The sequence below is a fragment of the Coloeus monedula genome (genome assembly GCF_965178545.1).
Source record: "Coloeus monedula genome assembly, chromosome: Z".
Taxonomy (NCBI): Eukaryota; Metazoa; Chordata; class Aves; order Passeriformes; family Corvidae; genus Coloeus; species Coloeus monedula.
The window spans coordinates 64,069,306-64,085,774 of NC_138822.1; positions in this window are offsets into that span (position 1 = coordinate 64,069,306).

Sequence of the window (16,469 nt, forward strand, 5' to 3'; positions counted from 1 at the left end):
GATTCTCCAAAACTGATGAATTTGAATGCAAAAGATAAGCCTACTGTGTAATAGCAACAATCCTTTGCAAAGCTGAAAGTTAAAATGGATTCCAGATGTTCCCTCCTTTGATACCATAGCAGAGGTATTGTTTATGAGAAAGAATATGTGAATGTTCTGTTCTGGAGACCACATCCGGGTGGGCAAGGATTGCGACCAAAGAATAAGTGACTCATGGAGGTATCTAGGTTCTGTTCAAATGAGAAGTCAGTAGTGTGCTTGAGCCAAGAGGCCTGCTGGACTATCAGAAGTAAGGCATACTGGAAATGCAGTGGCTGTAGTGAACTCTGGCCACCTTCACCTGAATGGCCAGATGCCTATTTAAAGCTGGACCATATTTAAAGCAAGGGGCAGCTTTTGGCATGAGACTGGAACAAAGTCATGTATCTGGATTAGAAGCTAGATGCCTTAACTATTCATTGCCATGCTCCACTCATTCATATTACCCTATTTTTAATATTCACCAAGTATTTTGCATTTTTAAAAGTGGAACCAAACTTCTTAGGCAAGTCACAGTCAGGAATATAACAAAAAAGTTAATTGTCATGCTCCTCTTCCCCTTCACTTTTCAGTAACAGACTCAACAAGGAGATGGAGAAAGTAGATATTTGTTTATAATAATATATTGTACTTGAATATTTGCATTTTGCAACAGGTACTTCATGAATGTGATTGTGTGTCCAACTATGACTCCTTTGTTGTAATGCAGTTAAAATTATGTAGAACAATAATGTGTTACAAATTCTAACTCAAATAGCACTTTTTATAAAAAGGTAATCTTTTCAGTGAAAAATAATTTCAAAATATGAGATTGAAGTGTACCAATGTATTTTACCAATAACAAACCAAGTATGTTGCACACTATTTACTAATGTGAATTAACATTGAACAATAGATACTGTTAAGAGGACTCATGCTATGAAATCCCCCCAACATATTGACAATCTGTCAAGGGGTTTTGTGTAGCCCCATGTCTGTACGCAAGACCATCAAATTCCTGTCATCTGCTACCTCTTGCCAGTATTTCCACTTCTGTATGCTTGTGACCAGTGGAATTAATTTTCAGTTGGCTTGCATGTATTCACATATGCTTGTTATCTGTTGCTCTCATCACCATGTAAACAAGTCCTGTTAAAACTGACACCAGTAGATAAAAACATCCCAGTTTTTGGGAGTTGCACATAGAGATTAAGGGCAGTATGTAGTCCTTGTCTGTTAAGTGAATTGACTTCTTATATCCTTTTGACAAAACACCTTGGTGCTAGCATGCCCTGGTTAGATCAGAAGTATGATGAAAGGGGTTGTTACAACATTCCCTAAGCAAGAGGCCTCTTTGTATCAGAGTCCTGTTTTCTCCAGGGCATGATTTTGTTTATCAGCTAATGTGTCATTTCAGCTAATGAGAAAAGGGTTTTCTCTGTATTGAAAAGAAACCTTTTTTTTTCTTACCTCATTTGGGACATGAAAATTGTAAGGAGTGTTTCCAAAGACACATTTTGCTCTCTTAACTGGTGCTAGAACACCGGGGATTCTGATGTTTACTCTGCAACATAACAGCACTGAGGTTGGAATTTAAAGAACTCCCTAGAGCAATGTTGAATTGTATTGTTAAAGGGAACAAAACACAGAATGTATATGGATTTACAAGCTAATCAACACTACAGACTAAGACTGAAATATGAAACCTAATTTAAAGAAACATAATTGGTTTCAACAGCACAGTTCATTGCTGCTGCTACACTGTAGCCATCTATATAATCTAAGCTAAATAGTGTTATATTCCTAAATAGTGACAAAAGGAGTCTTTGTGCAGGCTATAAATATGACAGACCTAGAATCAAATAGTTGAATACAAGATGCAGAAACCAATCTGGTGCCAGTACTTCCACTGAGCAATACTATCAGCTGATTAAGATCAAAACAGAAAGAAAAATCTAGAGATGTATCCTTCAAGGTGTATACATCCAAAATAGTCCATTTCGTTAGGAACTTTATAATGGAGTGAATGTCACATAGATATCCTTAATAATACAGACAGAAATTACCTTTGTATTATTGTGATTAGTTGCTTATTATTTTATACTCAGTATTAATGTGGTACACTGTTACTTTATTATTATTATTTTTGCTTTTGTAAATTATATTCTAATTTATTGTCATGTTTCTTAACACTTGTTCTACATGCATTCTCCTGCTTGTAATGAAAACAAAAATATTGTAACACTTGATGCAGTGAAATTCCACACCAGGCACAGATGTGTTTTTAACATAGATAATTTAGTAAAATAAAACTGCAGCTTTTAAGATTGATACCCATGGTACAGTTGTCTCTTCCCTGATTTACAGTTACTAGAATTCTGTATGCTTAATATTTGCTTCATCCGATGCATCAAAATATATGTATAAGGTGTCTTCTTTCAAGTAACATCTGTGTTATGCTAGAATCCTGTCCTTGGCAGCAGCAATGTTTGTCATATATAAGCAAATAAGGAAATAAGGAAAAGGAAAAGTCAAGAATATGGTCATGTACATTATTAAATAATATTTTAGCCTAAGCAGTAATGTAGATCAAGAATGAAATTAATGGCAGCAAAAATATTCTGTACTTCTTGGAATTATCTCATTAACAGCTAGTCAATAATAACAATAAAATGTCCTTCTTGCATTGAGCTTTTAAGGTTTTATCTGAAGTTTATCTGAAGCCATGATGTTTTTAAATATAAAGAAGAAAGTAATTTCAGTAGACTTGGTGCTTAGGTAACTCTTGCTGAGAGCTGTTTCCTTTCTTACCTGGTACAGTATAAATAACTTGTTATGGAAATATCTGATCAAGCCCTATGAAATATTTCTTATTTCTGAATTAAAATCTAGTTTCTAGTTTAATGAACATAAACACTCTACTCTTGTGAATAAGATGTTAAAGGAAGTACAAAGAACCTTAAATATATTGATGAGGTATTTACTAATTTTGGTTATTTTTGTTATTCTGTTTACAAATGAGGATTCAAAAACCAATTACTTGTTTGTAAAATATGGGTATTTCTATCTGTGCTTGATCACAAAATTTTATTGCCCTTCAGATCACAAGTTAAAGTTGGATAAAGTCTTAGTAAATAACACTTTAATGACTGTTTTCTCTGTCTTTGTGAAGCTGTTGACTTCCCTCCCATACATTCACACTGTAAGTTATAATGTGATAGGTTTCCCATTATTTTTCAGTTTGTAGTGTTGTTTTTTCCCACTGGAGTGGTTGTGTTTTGTGTTATAATGACAGACTGAGAACACTGAAACAGATGTGTTTCTCCCTCCTTTTCTCCTGCTACCTTAAACTTGACATAACCCATGATGACTGTAGAATTCCTGACACAAAATTCCCTCCAGTCTTCTTAAAATGCATTTTTTTCACCAGATCTTCATTCCAGAGCCAATCATGCTGTTATAATTCTCTGTTACCCTTTGTCAGTGTATTTCTTGAGGAAATGAGCACCATTTTTACCTGAGATACTGGCTTTTCTTTTCCCTGACTTCCCTTTCTGTACCCCAAAACTGTTCCTTCTCGAGTATACTCGCTGTTCTGTCCGAAGCTATCTGATGTATAAGAAGCATTTTTAAATACCCTCTGTAGAATTCTGAACAGGCTTTGATTATTTTCCTGACTTCTTTATTATTTTCTTATTGTTACTCGGAACTAAGATCCAGGACTCTTCTGGAACCTCTTCTGTGGAGGTTTACTGCAATGGACTTTGGATGAGTCCTGTGAGCCTCATCTGGAGGCAGTCAGTCATCAATCTAAGAGTCTTGTAGAAGGCCATTACTAAGCTGAGGCTGTCATTCTGCAAGAAGTGACGCCCTTATCTGGCTGTTTTCCCTTTACCACAAACAATTAGGTGGAAGGGATAGATGACTGCTTCTGTGTGGTCCCTCCCATGTTCATTCTAGACAGGATGGTGTAAGAGCATTTCCGTGCAGTAATCAGGATGAAATCCCAAATAGATTTATAAGGGCTCAGTCAGCCACAGAACAAGGTTCATTACAGAACTAGTGAATTGGTCATTTCCCAAGTGTATTTGGCCCAGCTAAAGTGGAAGTTCATGTCCAGTTTAGGAAAATAAGCCACTCAAATTGTGGTGTGGTGTACGTTTAAGTATACTGCATCCCTTAAACTGGCATACCACCTAAGCAGCACTTGTCATTTATTTTGTTCTGTTTCTGCGCGGGAGTGACATTGGCATTGAGTGGGACAGGCTACAGGACACAGTTTATGTTCAGAGGTCATACAGCTACCAGTCAGCAAATTATTGAAGTCTGTCCTGGAAAGGATATATGTATTTCTACATTAAGGACTGGAAGATGCAATTTCTACAAACGGGAAGGCCTTTTCAGAGAAGACCTAGCAGGATCAGTAAATAAATAATCTCACTTCTTTAGTAATCTGGTTTGGAATAAATTATCAGATCACAGTTTGAGATAGAAGAGGAAGTGTTTTGGAAGCTAGAAGTGAAGACTCAGCCAGTGAGTGCTTCAGGCTTCAGTTACTATGACCACACAGAGAGATCAGATTTGGTCTGGCTGATAAGTGATAAGCTGTGGATTTTGGAAACTGGATTTCTTCATCTGTATCAGGATGAGTATAGTTATTTATTCTTCTCTCCAGCCCCACCTTGACATCAAAGTCTACAAATGAGCACACTCTTGCAATGTTTACAGCACAACAAAATTATCACTCACATTGTTTGAAAAACTCATCTTGTAATATGATTTATCTTTTGCAATGAAGATCAGTCTTTGTAGAATTTACTTCCTCTTAGAAGCAATGCTGAATAGTGCTTCTGAGTAACACTTCGTCTGCAAATTAACTGTGAGGTTACAGTTCTGGACATGTGGAAATACCTTCCAGTTATATCTCTATGAAAAGGCACAGATCTACTCTAGGAATTTCAGAAGACAAGCTTCAGCTGAGAATGCATTTTACGTTATTATTGTCCCATTTGTTCTGAGGTCAACTATGCTTTATAAAGCAAATAGATTTACAGAAGTGCAGTGGTCTTAGTAGGGTAACTGCCTTCTAACACTGACCAGAAACAGGGGCAGGACCTTGTGCACGAATGACAGTGTGTGGTTGAAAAGTTTACAGTCCATTTCCAGGATACTCTCTTTCATTTCTCAGATTCCACTCCTCAGAATCCACGCATTGGTACAGGACTACGCTTCCCTCCATTATCTCATCCCCCCTGGTTGCTGCTTCTCCTTTTTCTCACTGCTTTAAAACATCTGTGCATCTCATATTTGGTGTACAGTACTGCTGTCTTTGATCATATACTTTAGTGTGAATATTCTTGAGAGTTTTCCACATCTGTAACTTAACACAGTTATTTGTTAAAAATGCTCATTTTAGGCTAGTTTTGTGAATTATTTATTGAAATTTAAACTCAAATATAAAATCTAAATAAGAATTTCAAGAAAAAATCTAGAAATGCATTAACTTTTTTTCAAATAGTAGTCCAAGTAAAAATAATATTTAACATTTTTTCTACTGCAGTTATTAGAGGCCCCCTCAAGATACTTTTCCATATTATGAAAAACACTGAGTTAGGAGCGAATACAAACAAGAGGAACTGAGCCTCTCTTTCGGTCTCAGATTCTCTTTCACATGTAGCCTTTGTACTGAAATGCACTATCAAAACAAGACATTCTGCTGCAAAAAGGAATCTCAAACATCTCATTTGGCCTTTCTGGCTCAAAGTTTCCTTAGAAGTTTATTTACCTAAGATAAGATTACATTGTTGAAACTATCCTGTCAATTAGCAATAACATTTGACTGTATAATTCTTCAAAAGCATTTTGCCAAGGATAGGGCTGGTAACTGATTTTCTAGAAAGGAAAATGATGGCTATAATTACATGTGTCAATTAACTATATATTGTTCAGGGTCCTTGTGAAATAAAGTATAGAATAGCCTATTTAATTAAAAGAGGACAAGGAATTAAGGTGCATTTTATACTAGCTTCAAAAAGAAAATTAAAGGGACAAATATTCCATTTCGATTTTCAGTGAGGTTTAAGAAGCTGGCTCAGCATTGGTTGCTCACTGCATTGTAAAATGTTTGTAAAGCTGAAGACAAAAGACTTGAATTCTATTTCCATGGAGGGTTTAGGTTTTTTCTCTGTTATCCTAATCCATCTAGGAAAGGTCTCAAGCACTAAGACAAACATCTTTGTGTAATGCATCTCTCCCAGATTTGTGGATTTGTTATGCTGTTTATTTCCCACTTCTTGCAGTTGTGATGATCACAAATTTTAATGAGAGAAAAACTCAGAATGATGGGTTTGAGGCCTTGGTTTCATGGCTGTTTATTCACTCCCTTTTTCTTATAGCTGGAAAACTGCCATGTGGCCTTTCTTCCCCCAGCATGAGCAAAACAGGCACCACAGGCTTGCTGGCTGCTTATCTGCAGTGTGGGCAGATGCTCATGAAAGACCCAGTGGATGGATGTGGCTTCAGGTATCACAGGTGCCTTGGACCAGCGCTACATAAAATTGGTTCCTGTGGAATGTAGCCTTTCTGTCACCTGGCTTTCATGCTGGGGACAGAGTTCCCAGAGCATGTTTCCAATTTGGCCAGCAGCCTCCTCTTGGCCTACAGCAGCAGGTGTCCCTCAGCTGTTTGTTGGGGCTCAGCTATGGCTCATGGCTGCTCAGAGCCACAGCCAGGATGGGTGCTGGAATGCTGGAATGTGCAATACTGCCACAGCAGCTGGCAAGCTCTGGCTGATCATGTTGGTGTGGAGAGCTGCTGAGCTCTGAGCTGTGGCGGGTCTCCTCTGTGAGCAGCTGGTACGCAAGCGTAGGCTGAGAGCTGGGCATGGTTTGGTTTTGCTACAGGGAACTCTGGGTCTGGGAAGTGCTGCTTGGGCCAGGCTGAGCAGCAACTACTGCCTGGCCTACAGATCACCACAGCTGCCTCCTCAGCTGGAGGGGTGAAGGAGCTGCCACAGTGAGCAGCCACGACAGCTCCTGCATGAGAACAGGAGGGCTTGAGCTGAAGTGGAAGGCCAGTGACAGTGTTTTTGAGGGAGCTATGCTGGGGCTGCTGGTTTGGGAAAGCTGTGGAGGGGCTAGGGAGTAGGAAGGGAGAGTGGGGCCATGAGATAGAGCTGGGGGGTTGTACTGGTTTTGCATGGCCTGGTTTCTGGCAGCAGGGGAGCCACAGAGGTAGCTCATATGAGAAGCTGCTGGAAGCTTCCACCATGTCTAGGAGAGCCAATCCCTGATGGCTCTGAAGATGGACATCCTGCTGGCCAAAACTGGGCCTGTAAGAGAGGTTGGTAATGCCTCTGTGATAACATATTTAAGAAGAAAATCTAAACAAAGTCACACAGTTTTGCTTCTAGCCAGAAAAGGAGGTGAGAACATGTGAGGGAAAACATGGAGACACCAAGGTCAGTGAAGAAGGAGGGGGAGGAGATGCTCCAGGCGCTGGAGCCGAGGTTCCTCTGCAGGCTGTGGTGCAGACCATGGTGAAGCCGCTGTGCCCCTGCAGCCCATGGGTCCATGGGGAATGCAGAGATCCACCTGCAGCCTGTGGGGGACGTGCCCCTGCCGGAGCAGGTGGATGCCTGGAGGTGGCTGTGATCCAGTGGGAGACCCAATGGAGAGAGGGCCCTTGCTTCCAGGCTGGAGCAGCCTGTCCTTGTAGGACTGCACCCCGTGGAAAGAGAGGGAGTTTTGGGAGGACTGTTTGCCCCGGGGGAGGGACTCACATTGCAGCAGGTGTGGCAAGACTGCAGCTCCTGAGAGTGGACTGATATCAGAGAGGTTCATGGAGAGCTGTCTCCTGTGGGAGGGATCCCACAGTGTTACAGTGGAAGGACTCCTCTCCCGGAGCAGCAGAAGGAAATCTCAGTGAAGAAGTGACCAAACCCCCATGCCCTGTCTCCCTGCACTGTCAGTGAGAAGGAGGGAGGGGGTGGGGGAAAAAAGGTGTTTTAAGAGCTTATTTTAATTCTCATTATCCTCCTCTGATACTGTTAGTAATAAAATCACTTTGCAACTTTAAGTTGAGCCTGTTTTGCCCTTGAAATGTTTCTCCCAGTCCTTATCTCAACTCAGGAACCCTTCGTTAATTCTTTCTTTCCTCTACCCAGCTGTGGCAGGGGAGGGTGAGCAAGCAACTCTCTTGGGTGCCTGGCGCTGGGCCAGTATCAAACCAGACAGGGGGTGTGAGGGACTGAGGAAATCTCAGTGAGGGGAACCTGGGGTAAGAGCTGGATAAATAGGTCAAGACCCAGGTCCCAGCCAGAGGTACCTCTACAGAGGAGAGGACATGGCTCCTGTGGGAAGATGGAGTGCAAGAAACTTGCAGCAATGCCTTGAGTTTAGAGACATCCCTTGCAGAAACTCAGTCTTTAGGGTGGAGAGTGGAGGGCCCTTGCAGAGACTGTGGAGATGGGAAGACCCTTGGTCTGTTTAATCTCTTTTGTGAACACCTGAAATGGCATATATACTATTAACAAAAGAAGCTATGAGCCTCTCAGTGACTTGCAGCAGTGAGCAGAAGTCTATACCACTTTGGATAACCTGTTTTAATTGTCTGTGCTGTATTTAGCAGATGTGTGAACTGCAAATGATTACAAAAAGTAGCAGTTGCAAAAATCATGTCCGTAAATCCGCTTGCCACAAAGACAGCTGCATTCTTCAATGCCAGATGCTCACTGGGTCCTGAGTAATTCTGCTGAACTGATGAACAAATGCTTACAGGGTGTGTTGACTCTCAGCTGGTAATCAAGATAGTGAAGGGCTGCCAAGAGGTATGTTGCTCGTTAAGCATGTGACACTTATAGCCTTCAAAACAATGAACCTTGAATCTCCTTTAAAAATAAAAGAGAGAAGTAACATGTTTTGGTAACTTTGGGCTGAAATTTTGATCATTCCTCTGTGGCTTGAGCAACTTGATTACAAAAGTAGTGACCTTGCATAGGGTATTTGGAGTTGTGCAATGCAGTCCTGCGGTTACATGTGAAATCTCAGTTTGATCTTGCTTGTGTTTTCCTTATTATACCATGTATGTCATTCAGCAATATATGTTTATCTTTGTTTTGATTAAGTTCATGCTGATTTTGGAGGTATGGCCCATTCTTACCTGGATGTAGTCTACAGAAGTTTGAAAAGGGGATCGACAGTGATCAGCCCTTCTGCACAAAAATCTTTAGCCAGGATTGAGAAAACAATCATGCAGCTGTCTGTGAGAAATAAACCACCAAACTAAAATTAAACTTCTGAGTTACCATTCTCTTACTAGCCTTTTTTAAAGTCTTATGGTTTGCTTGTTTCATATTTTCCTGCTCTGTATACTGAGGAAAGCCAGAAAATCACTTTCTAAGGGTAAGGAGAAAGGTAGGAAACTCAACAGCTAGATTTATGTAATTGAATAGTCTTTCAATAGAAAACACAAGACCAGTGCCTTTGGCTTCTTTACACTGCTTCTTCATCGATACCAGCCAAAGGTGCTTGGGCAATCAATTGTAGGAATTCCCATTTGGGCTGTCTTTTTTTTTTTTCTTGTCCAGATACTTTCTGGAATGAAGGGTGCAAAAGGTGGCTGCCTTTGTCTTGGTACCACAGTACCAAAAGATAGTAGATCATAATATGATAATATTTTTCAAGGTCTCATTCTTAATCAAGACCTCTGTTAATTACATCATCAAAATTTGCCCAGTTGAGACTGTAGATACATCTGCTATAAATACTTGAAGAGCAGCTTGAGGCTGACATAGCATTATTCCAAATAATTTTTAAGCTGAAAAATGTACTTTTTATTAAAAGACTGATAAAAAGTGGATTCCTGTGCATCAGTAAATGTAATGAGTAAAGTATGTAGAACTAATTATAGTAGAGCATTTATTACAAAGCAACTGTTAAAAATACTGAGAAAAAAAATAAATCATACAGACACAATTTAAAATCATTTCTAGTAAATAAGCATGGAAAAAAACCCTCAAACTAAAACAGCTTTTGCTGTTTAGAGGCAGATAATCCATTCTTAGTCCAATGCACAAATTTGATTTACAGTGCATTTCAAAATATTTATCTTCTTTTTAGAGTTTCCATCACTGCCTAAGCCAATATCCTGCTGTGTTTGAAAATGTCTGGGCAGTAATTTTAATTGTTTTTAAAGCTATTTTGGAAAATAGTGAGCTTCGTTGCTTTTTGCAGATTTAAGGAATGCAATTATCAACATTGTATATATAAACCAAGTGACCTGCTGGCTTCAGAAGCCCAGACCCAGAGAAAAAAAATTTTAACCACAGCAAAATGTTTGTTTAATTTTTATTCTGTAGTTGGTCAGTGCTAGGTGAATTATGCTATAGCCAGTTTGGCAATAATATGATTAAATAACAATTCCATATAAGTTCATAATAGTGTTGAAGTAAACATACAAGGAAAAGAATTATTTTTCTGGGTGGATAATCTGACCCATTTTCATATGTCAGTATTTGATGAAGTACTGTGCTGATATGATGGTATCTGGGTACTCCTGTGATTCATCCAAAATTGTTAACAAACAGTTAGGTCTGAAAACTCAACACAAAGTAATACATCTTAGAAACTTATATGCAAACAAGATAATAGATAAAGAACTGAATTTTCTTTGGTGGTGTTCTTTACAAACTCATAGAGATCTTTCCCAATCTATTTTGTCTCCTTTTTCTTCTGTTAAGGATAAACCTACATGAGGTTCCAGAGTGAATACATTTTTCTGATAGGCAGCTGTTGAGGAAGTGCTAGGGTGAGGAGATTTGAAGAATATGTTGGATTTTCAGTTCCAATTTAAAAAAAGAGAAGCACAAACAGCATTTCTGACTTAGAACTAAAATAACAAGTCAGTATCTAAAAGCTGTTACCAGTCTGCTTTAAAAATATATACATGCACAAGGAAGAAGACTCATAAAACATTATTTGGAGAAACAACTTTGAAATAAAATTTTTCACCATGATCCACACACTGCATAGCTAATGTGCAATTGCAGCTTATTGACAGCAAAAAAACATCTGTCTAAAAGGCCATATACAAATAGGTATTGGACTGTACACAAACAGAGTCAAGTACTTGAACATTTGCAAATCAGAGACTCCAAAATGCTTGTGGAACAAAAGTAGAATTAGAATTTTTTCCTCCTGAGGTCCTGTTGTGTTTCCTCGGCTATTTTGGGTGTATTAGGGAACTGACTTCTTCATCAGTCATACTTCAGCTGGGCATTGGAAATACAGAAAGGTTTGAAAAAGTTTGGAAACCATCTGTGAACCTTTTGCTGAGAGTTTGAGAAACCATTTGTCCTAGGTAACCTCAGGCACTTTCTAAAGCTGATAGAAGTCGATGTCAGGCTGTAAACTGGATTTATTCACACTCTTCCATTTCCTCTCAAAACTGCCTTCGGGTGCCTGTTCCTGTTGGGAGGCTTCCGTGGGGGAAGTTAAGGAAGGTTGTCAATGTGTTCTTTGATGTTTCCTTTGAGGTTTGGAAGGGTGTTTCTGGCATTGCTGTTAGAGCAATTCTGTCTGAAGGAAGATAAATCTCTTGATTATGTTCCTGTGACTTGGGGTTTGAGCATACAGTTCTAGTGAATAGGAAGTTGCTCCCAAATTTTTTCAAGAGGTTTTTGTGGTGCTATCATGAGCTGATTTCTTGAAGTGATAAAGTGGTCCATACAGATGCCTGAATTTCACAGGGGATGCCTGATCTGGAGCTGGGAAAAGCAGCAAGCCCATTTAGTTCATGGGGATTTGTGTGGAGCAAGTGATCACATTTAGTCAATTCTAGACATTCTGTTTTACTCAACAAAGTTGTATGAGAGCAATTAGGAACATACAAAGGCAGATCCCAGGCTGACCATGGTGTTGCAGAGTCCTATAGTCTATGCCTTCTCTCTCTATTTATATTTCATAATTTTAATATTATGTATATAATTTTAACAGTTTATCTCTTACCCTGTGGGGCATTCAATAAAGGGTAAGATATACAAGATGGTTGCTGTTTGTAATCCCTTTTGAAGGTTAGAAGAAAAGGTTTTTTATCATTGATGGAGAGTAACGCTTTTTCCCTAGTAATTTAATTGTTTTTTAGATCTCTGCTTAAAGCAAACAGGTAGTAAAATAGGCTTGGTCTGATCCCATAGTACTGGGAACCCATAACTAAGCCTGCCATCAGTCAGAAGAACTTCAGTGCTGATGGTGCCGAACAGAGCAAATAATTCCTTTGGGACTACAATGACTTAGAGCTGAGATAGTCTTAATTTTCAGGTAGTTAATGCAGTTTTACTGATGTTCCTTTCAGGATGACAAGGGAGGTCACCTCTCTGATATGACAGACAGCAAGCATTTGGTACCAGGTAATTAGGTGAAAATTTACCTTTCAGAGGTTGTAGATTATGCAGACATTAGCAGAGCAAGAATAAGTAAAGATTTGGCCTGACTAGCCAGGTCTGAAGATCCTTTCAGAAGATAAAGTGTCATTCTGACAGCCTTTGCTTTGAAATCCAGCAGTGCTCTGGCATGTGTGCACATTAAGAGGCAATTCAAATGGTCATCACTGAGCTCTGTTAGTCTAGGAGAGTAGATCCTGCATTTGTGTAATTAGCTATTTTGAGCCCTGTTAGGACAGACAGAGAAGCAGAAACTCTATTAATAATCTGCTTTCATGTAGATACTAATTTTTTTAAAGAGCTGATAATAAATTGAAAGAGCAGTAGTTTAAACATTGCTAGGTTTTAGTCTCAGTTGCTATATTCTTGATGTTCAAAGAACTATAGACGCTGCAAGCCCAGGTGGTAAAAAGAAACTGCCAAATGTTTAAAGTTGCTGTCTTGATGAGTTGCTGATCACTTGAGGAACAGTGTTATAAAAGAGAAATCTAGTAATCTTAATAAAAAGACATTGCTAATGGTCAAACTTATGCTATGCTAGTTAGAAAAGACCAGTTATGGTTTCTCTTTTCCTTATCCCAGGGAATTTTAGACCAAAGGCAGTAAAGTGAGATTCCCCTTCTTGCACGTTTATAATGTGTTCATTGGCCTCTCTATTAAGACGAAGCCAAAAATCCTTTGGTGTTATATTTACTGAATTTCTAGTGCATTACTGAACTCTGTCTTATTCTAAAAGCAGTGGAAGAAGTTGAGCTACCTACTGTTTGTGCCAGAACTTGTGAGATCTAGAAAAAATTAAACACTTGGCTCTAATCAGACTCTCTGTGTCCAAGTGAGGTTTCACTTGAAACCCACAGTCAGAATGTATACTTATCCCATCTAATGCTCCTTATCATCACATATCTGTCACTTGCTATGTGATATTGAAACAGGCAGAAACTTTCTGAAAAGATGAATCTAAGCATAGGACAAGCCCAGGAAAAATACAGCTCAGAGTGTGTTCAAAATATGTCTTTTAAATCAGCTGAGCAAAGCAGTAGTATGAGAGAGAAAAAGAGAAAAGTGCAAAACCAGATGAAATTATCTTTTTTAAGCGCTGCTTTATCTTCACTTTACTTCCTGGCTTCCAACAGTGCTTTTGTAACTGTCGTCATCATTACAGCTTGAGACTGCTGAGGATAAATGGAAAGCTTAAATTATAGATAGTAATTTTCTAGGTATGCTACAACTGAATAGCATCCTTAAAAATGAATATTTTTTTTCAAATTCTTTGCCTATTTCTTTATTTCTAAATCTAAGTGATAGGCTACGTGACAAAACACCCACAAAGGAGCTCAGAAAAGACAATGGCAGGAGGGGGAGGCTGCCAAGCCCATCAGAGGAACCACCAGCTCACTAAATGCCCATCTGCACACAAGAAGCCAAATCAAGGGCTCCTGAGGAATAACCACCTTGTCTGGTTCTTCCTGAAAAATGGAAAGAATTAAGTAGAAGGGGAGGATCTTGTATGTAAGGAGTAGTCTCACAATGTGTTTGACTCGATACAATTTTCATGATCAGATATGGCAGACAGAAATCAAGACATTCCTGGAACATTCTTAATGAAGGGAATATCTGCATTCCTAAAAAGCTTCTGCAAATTTTTTAGTTTAAATTGGAAACAGAATTTTTATTTCAGAGCTGTGAAAATTAGACAAATGTGTGTCTTCAGCTGCAGTCTCATAAAAAGGTGGCCTACTTGTAGGATGAAATCTGTTTAGATGCGCTTCTTGGGAGCAAATTAATCAGGCCTCCACCTAAATGCCTGCAGGCCTATCAAGTGTTCTACTTCAGTGATTCATCTGCAAGCCTGTAACTGGGTTTTGTACAGCCTTTGATCAACTGCTATGGCCTTGGTAGTGAGCTAGTAAGAAACATGTTACAAAAATTTAGGTGGGATTTAATTTCTGTAAATCTGGGCTAGCATTACATCTTTATCTTTGGCTTCTAATTTAGGGAGAAACTGTGCAGGTATGCCAAGGAAAAGTACCAAGAAGTAGCAATATTTTTACTCAACTTGTGAACAAGACACCAAAATTTGATCAAATTATTTTGATTTTATTTCTTTTTTACCTTTCAACTAATATATGCAGATACTATTTTGCACTTCTTGTTTACCTTGAACCAAGACGAATACTTCTATAATATATTACATTGTACTATACAACAAGGCATATTTTGGAACTGAACAGATGTAAACGATCTGTCTACCATATATTTTAGACCTGTTCTCCATAGTTAAATCAGAAGGGTTGCTGATGTTGCCAACATGGAGAAAGCTACCTTTTAAGGAGCATCTATTGAAACACAGATTTCTACATTCCTTTTAAGAGGAAGGGAGACAGGCCACCCTCAAACTTAGACATGAAGTTTTTTGAGGAAGGGGAGGGAACAAAAAGCAGTCCATTACAACCCTATTAGCCAGATATTTACCTCATTGCTATGAACTGACATTTAAAGATAAAACACAGCCCTGTGATTAAGAGCAATTATCAAAGCATGCAAAATTGAGAGATGAAGAGTTATACTTAGTCTGGGATGCTTTGTACTAGTTTCTTATACCAACAAAATTGAAGAACTAACCTGTACTTCAACACAAGTAAACAGTCAATCTGATCATCCTCCAGCCTGTATTGATACCAGGGTTTGACCCAACACAAGTGAAAAACCTTGTGCTTGGTCTTGTTGAACCTCCTGAGGTTCATGTGGACCCACTTCTTAAGCTTGTCCAGGTCCCTCTGGATGACATCCTATCACTCAGGTGTTAGCTGTACCACTCAGCTTGGTGTCATCTGCAGACTTGCTGAGACTGCACTTGGTCTCTTCATCATGTCATTAATGAAGATCTCAAACAGTACTGGTCCCATTACAGACCCCTGGGGAACACCAGTCATCATTGATCTTCATTTGGACTGTTGAGCAATAGCCTCTGCAGGTCACCATCCAGCTTGTCCACCTAACAGTCCACCCATCAAATCCATTCCTCTCCAGTTTAGAGAGAATGATGTTGTGGGAAACAGTGTCAAGGTGAGGCTGACAGGTTGGTAGTTCCCAGGATCCTCCATTCACCCTTTTAAAAATGTGTGCAATATTTCCCTTTTTTTTCACTGGGGTCTCCACCTGACTTCATACATCACAGAGGGGGCTTGCCAACTATGTTAGCCAATTTTCTCAGGACTCTGGGATGGATCTCATCAGGCCTCATAGACTTATGTGTGATCTGGTTCCTCAGGTGGTCATGAACCTAAACTTCGCTTACAAAACCAAAGACACACTTCACTTTCATTCAATTTTTAGGGAGAGATTTCTCAATCACGGTCAACCTGGAGTTCAGTGTTAGAGAGGAAAATTTCTTTCTCCCAGATCTAGTGCAATTAAAAAAAACCAAGGAAGGGGTAAAGTGTAAAGTAAGCAGGAGAAGAAACAAACCAGCTCATTTTAAGATTAATCCATGTAGGAAACCCACAATTTGTCTGTGAAGAGGAGAAAAATCACAATTTAATTGTTTAGTGTTTTGCAATGATTTTGGAATATATGTAGCCTGAAGCCTTGTGGTCAAACCAGTATCAGCTGAAGGCAGTTTATAACAAAGAAAGAGGAAAAAAGAGTAAAATCTTTATTTGACCTTGTAATTACTTGTCACCTTTTGTAATAGGGTTCTCTGTATTTTACAGACCACAAAGAAGGAATGTACTTTCTGTCCTGAGGAATGAGCTCTACTGCAAACTGCTGAGGTTCTTCTATTTGACATTAATTTTCTAAAAAAATTACATTTTAAAAAGTGTTAAAGACTTGTTCTGTGAAACCTTAGAAAATAAACAGGACTATGAATAGTATTTTCTTAGTGCGAGCTACTTCATTAATGAAGTTCTAAAAATGTAAAATTGTAAATGTAGTTTTTTGTGTTTAAGACAAAGAAGATTGTATTAGATATTTTAGAGATTCAGAAGCTCTGCACAGAATAAGAGAAAAT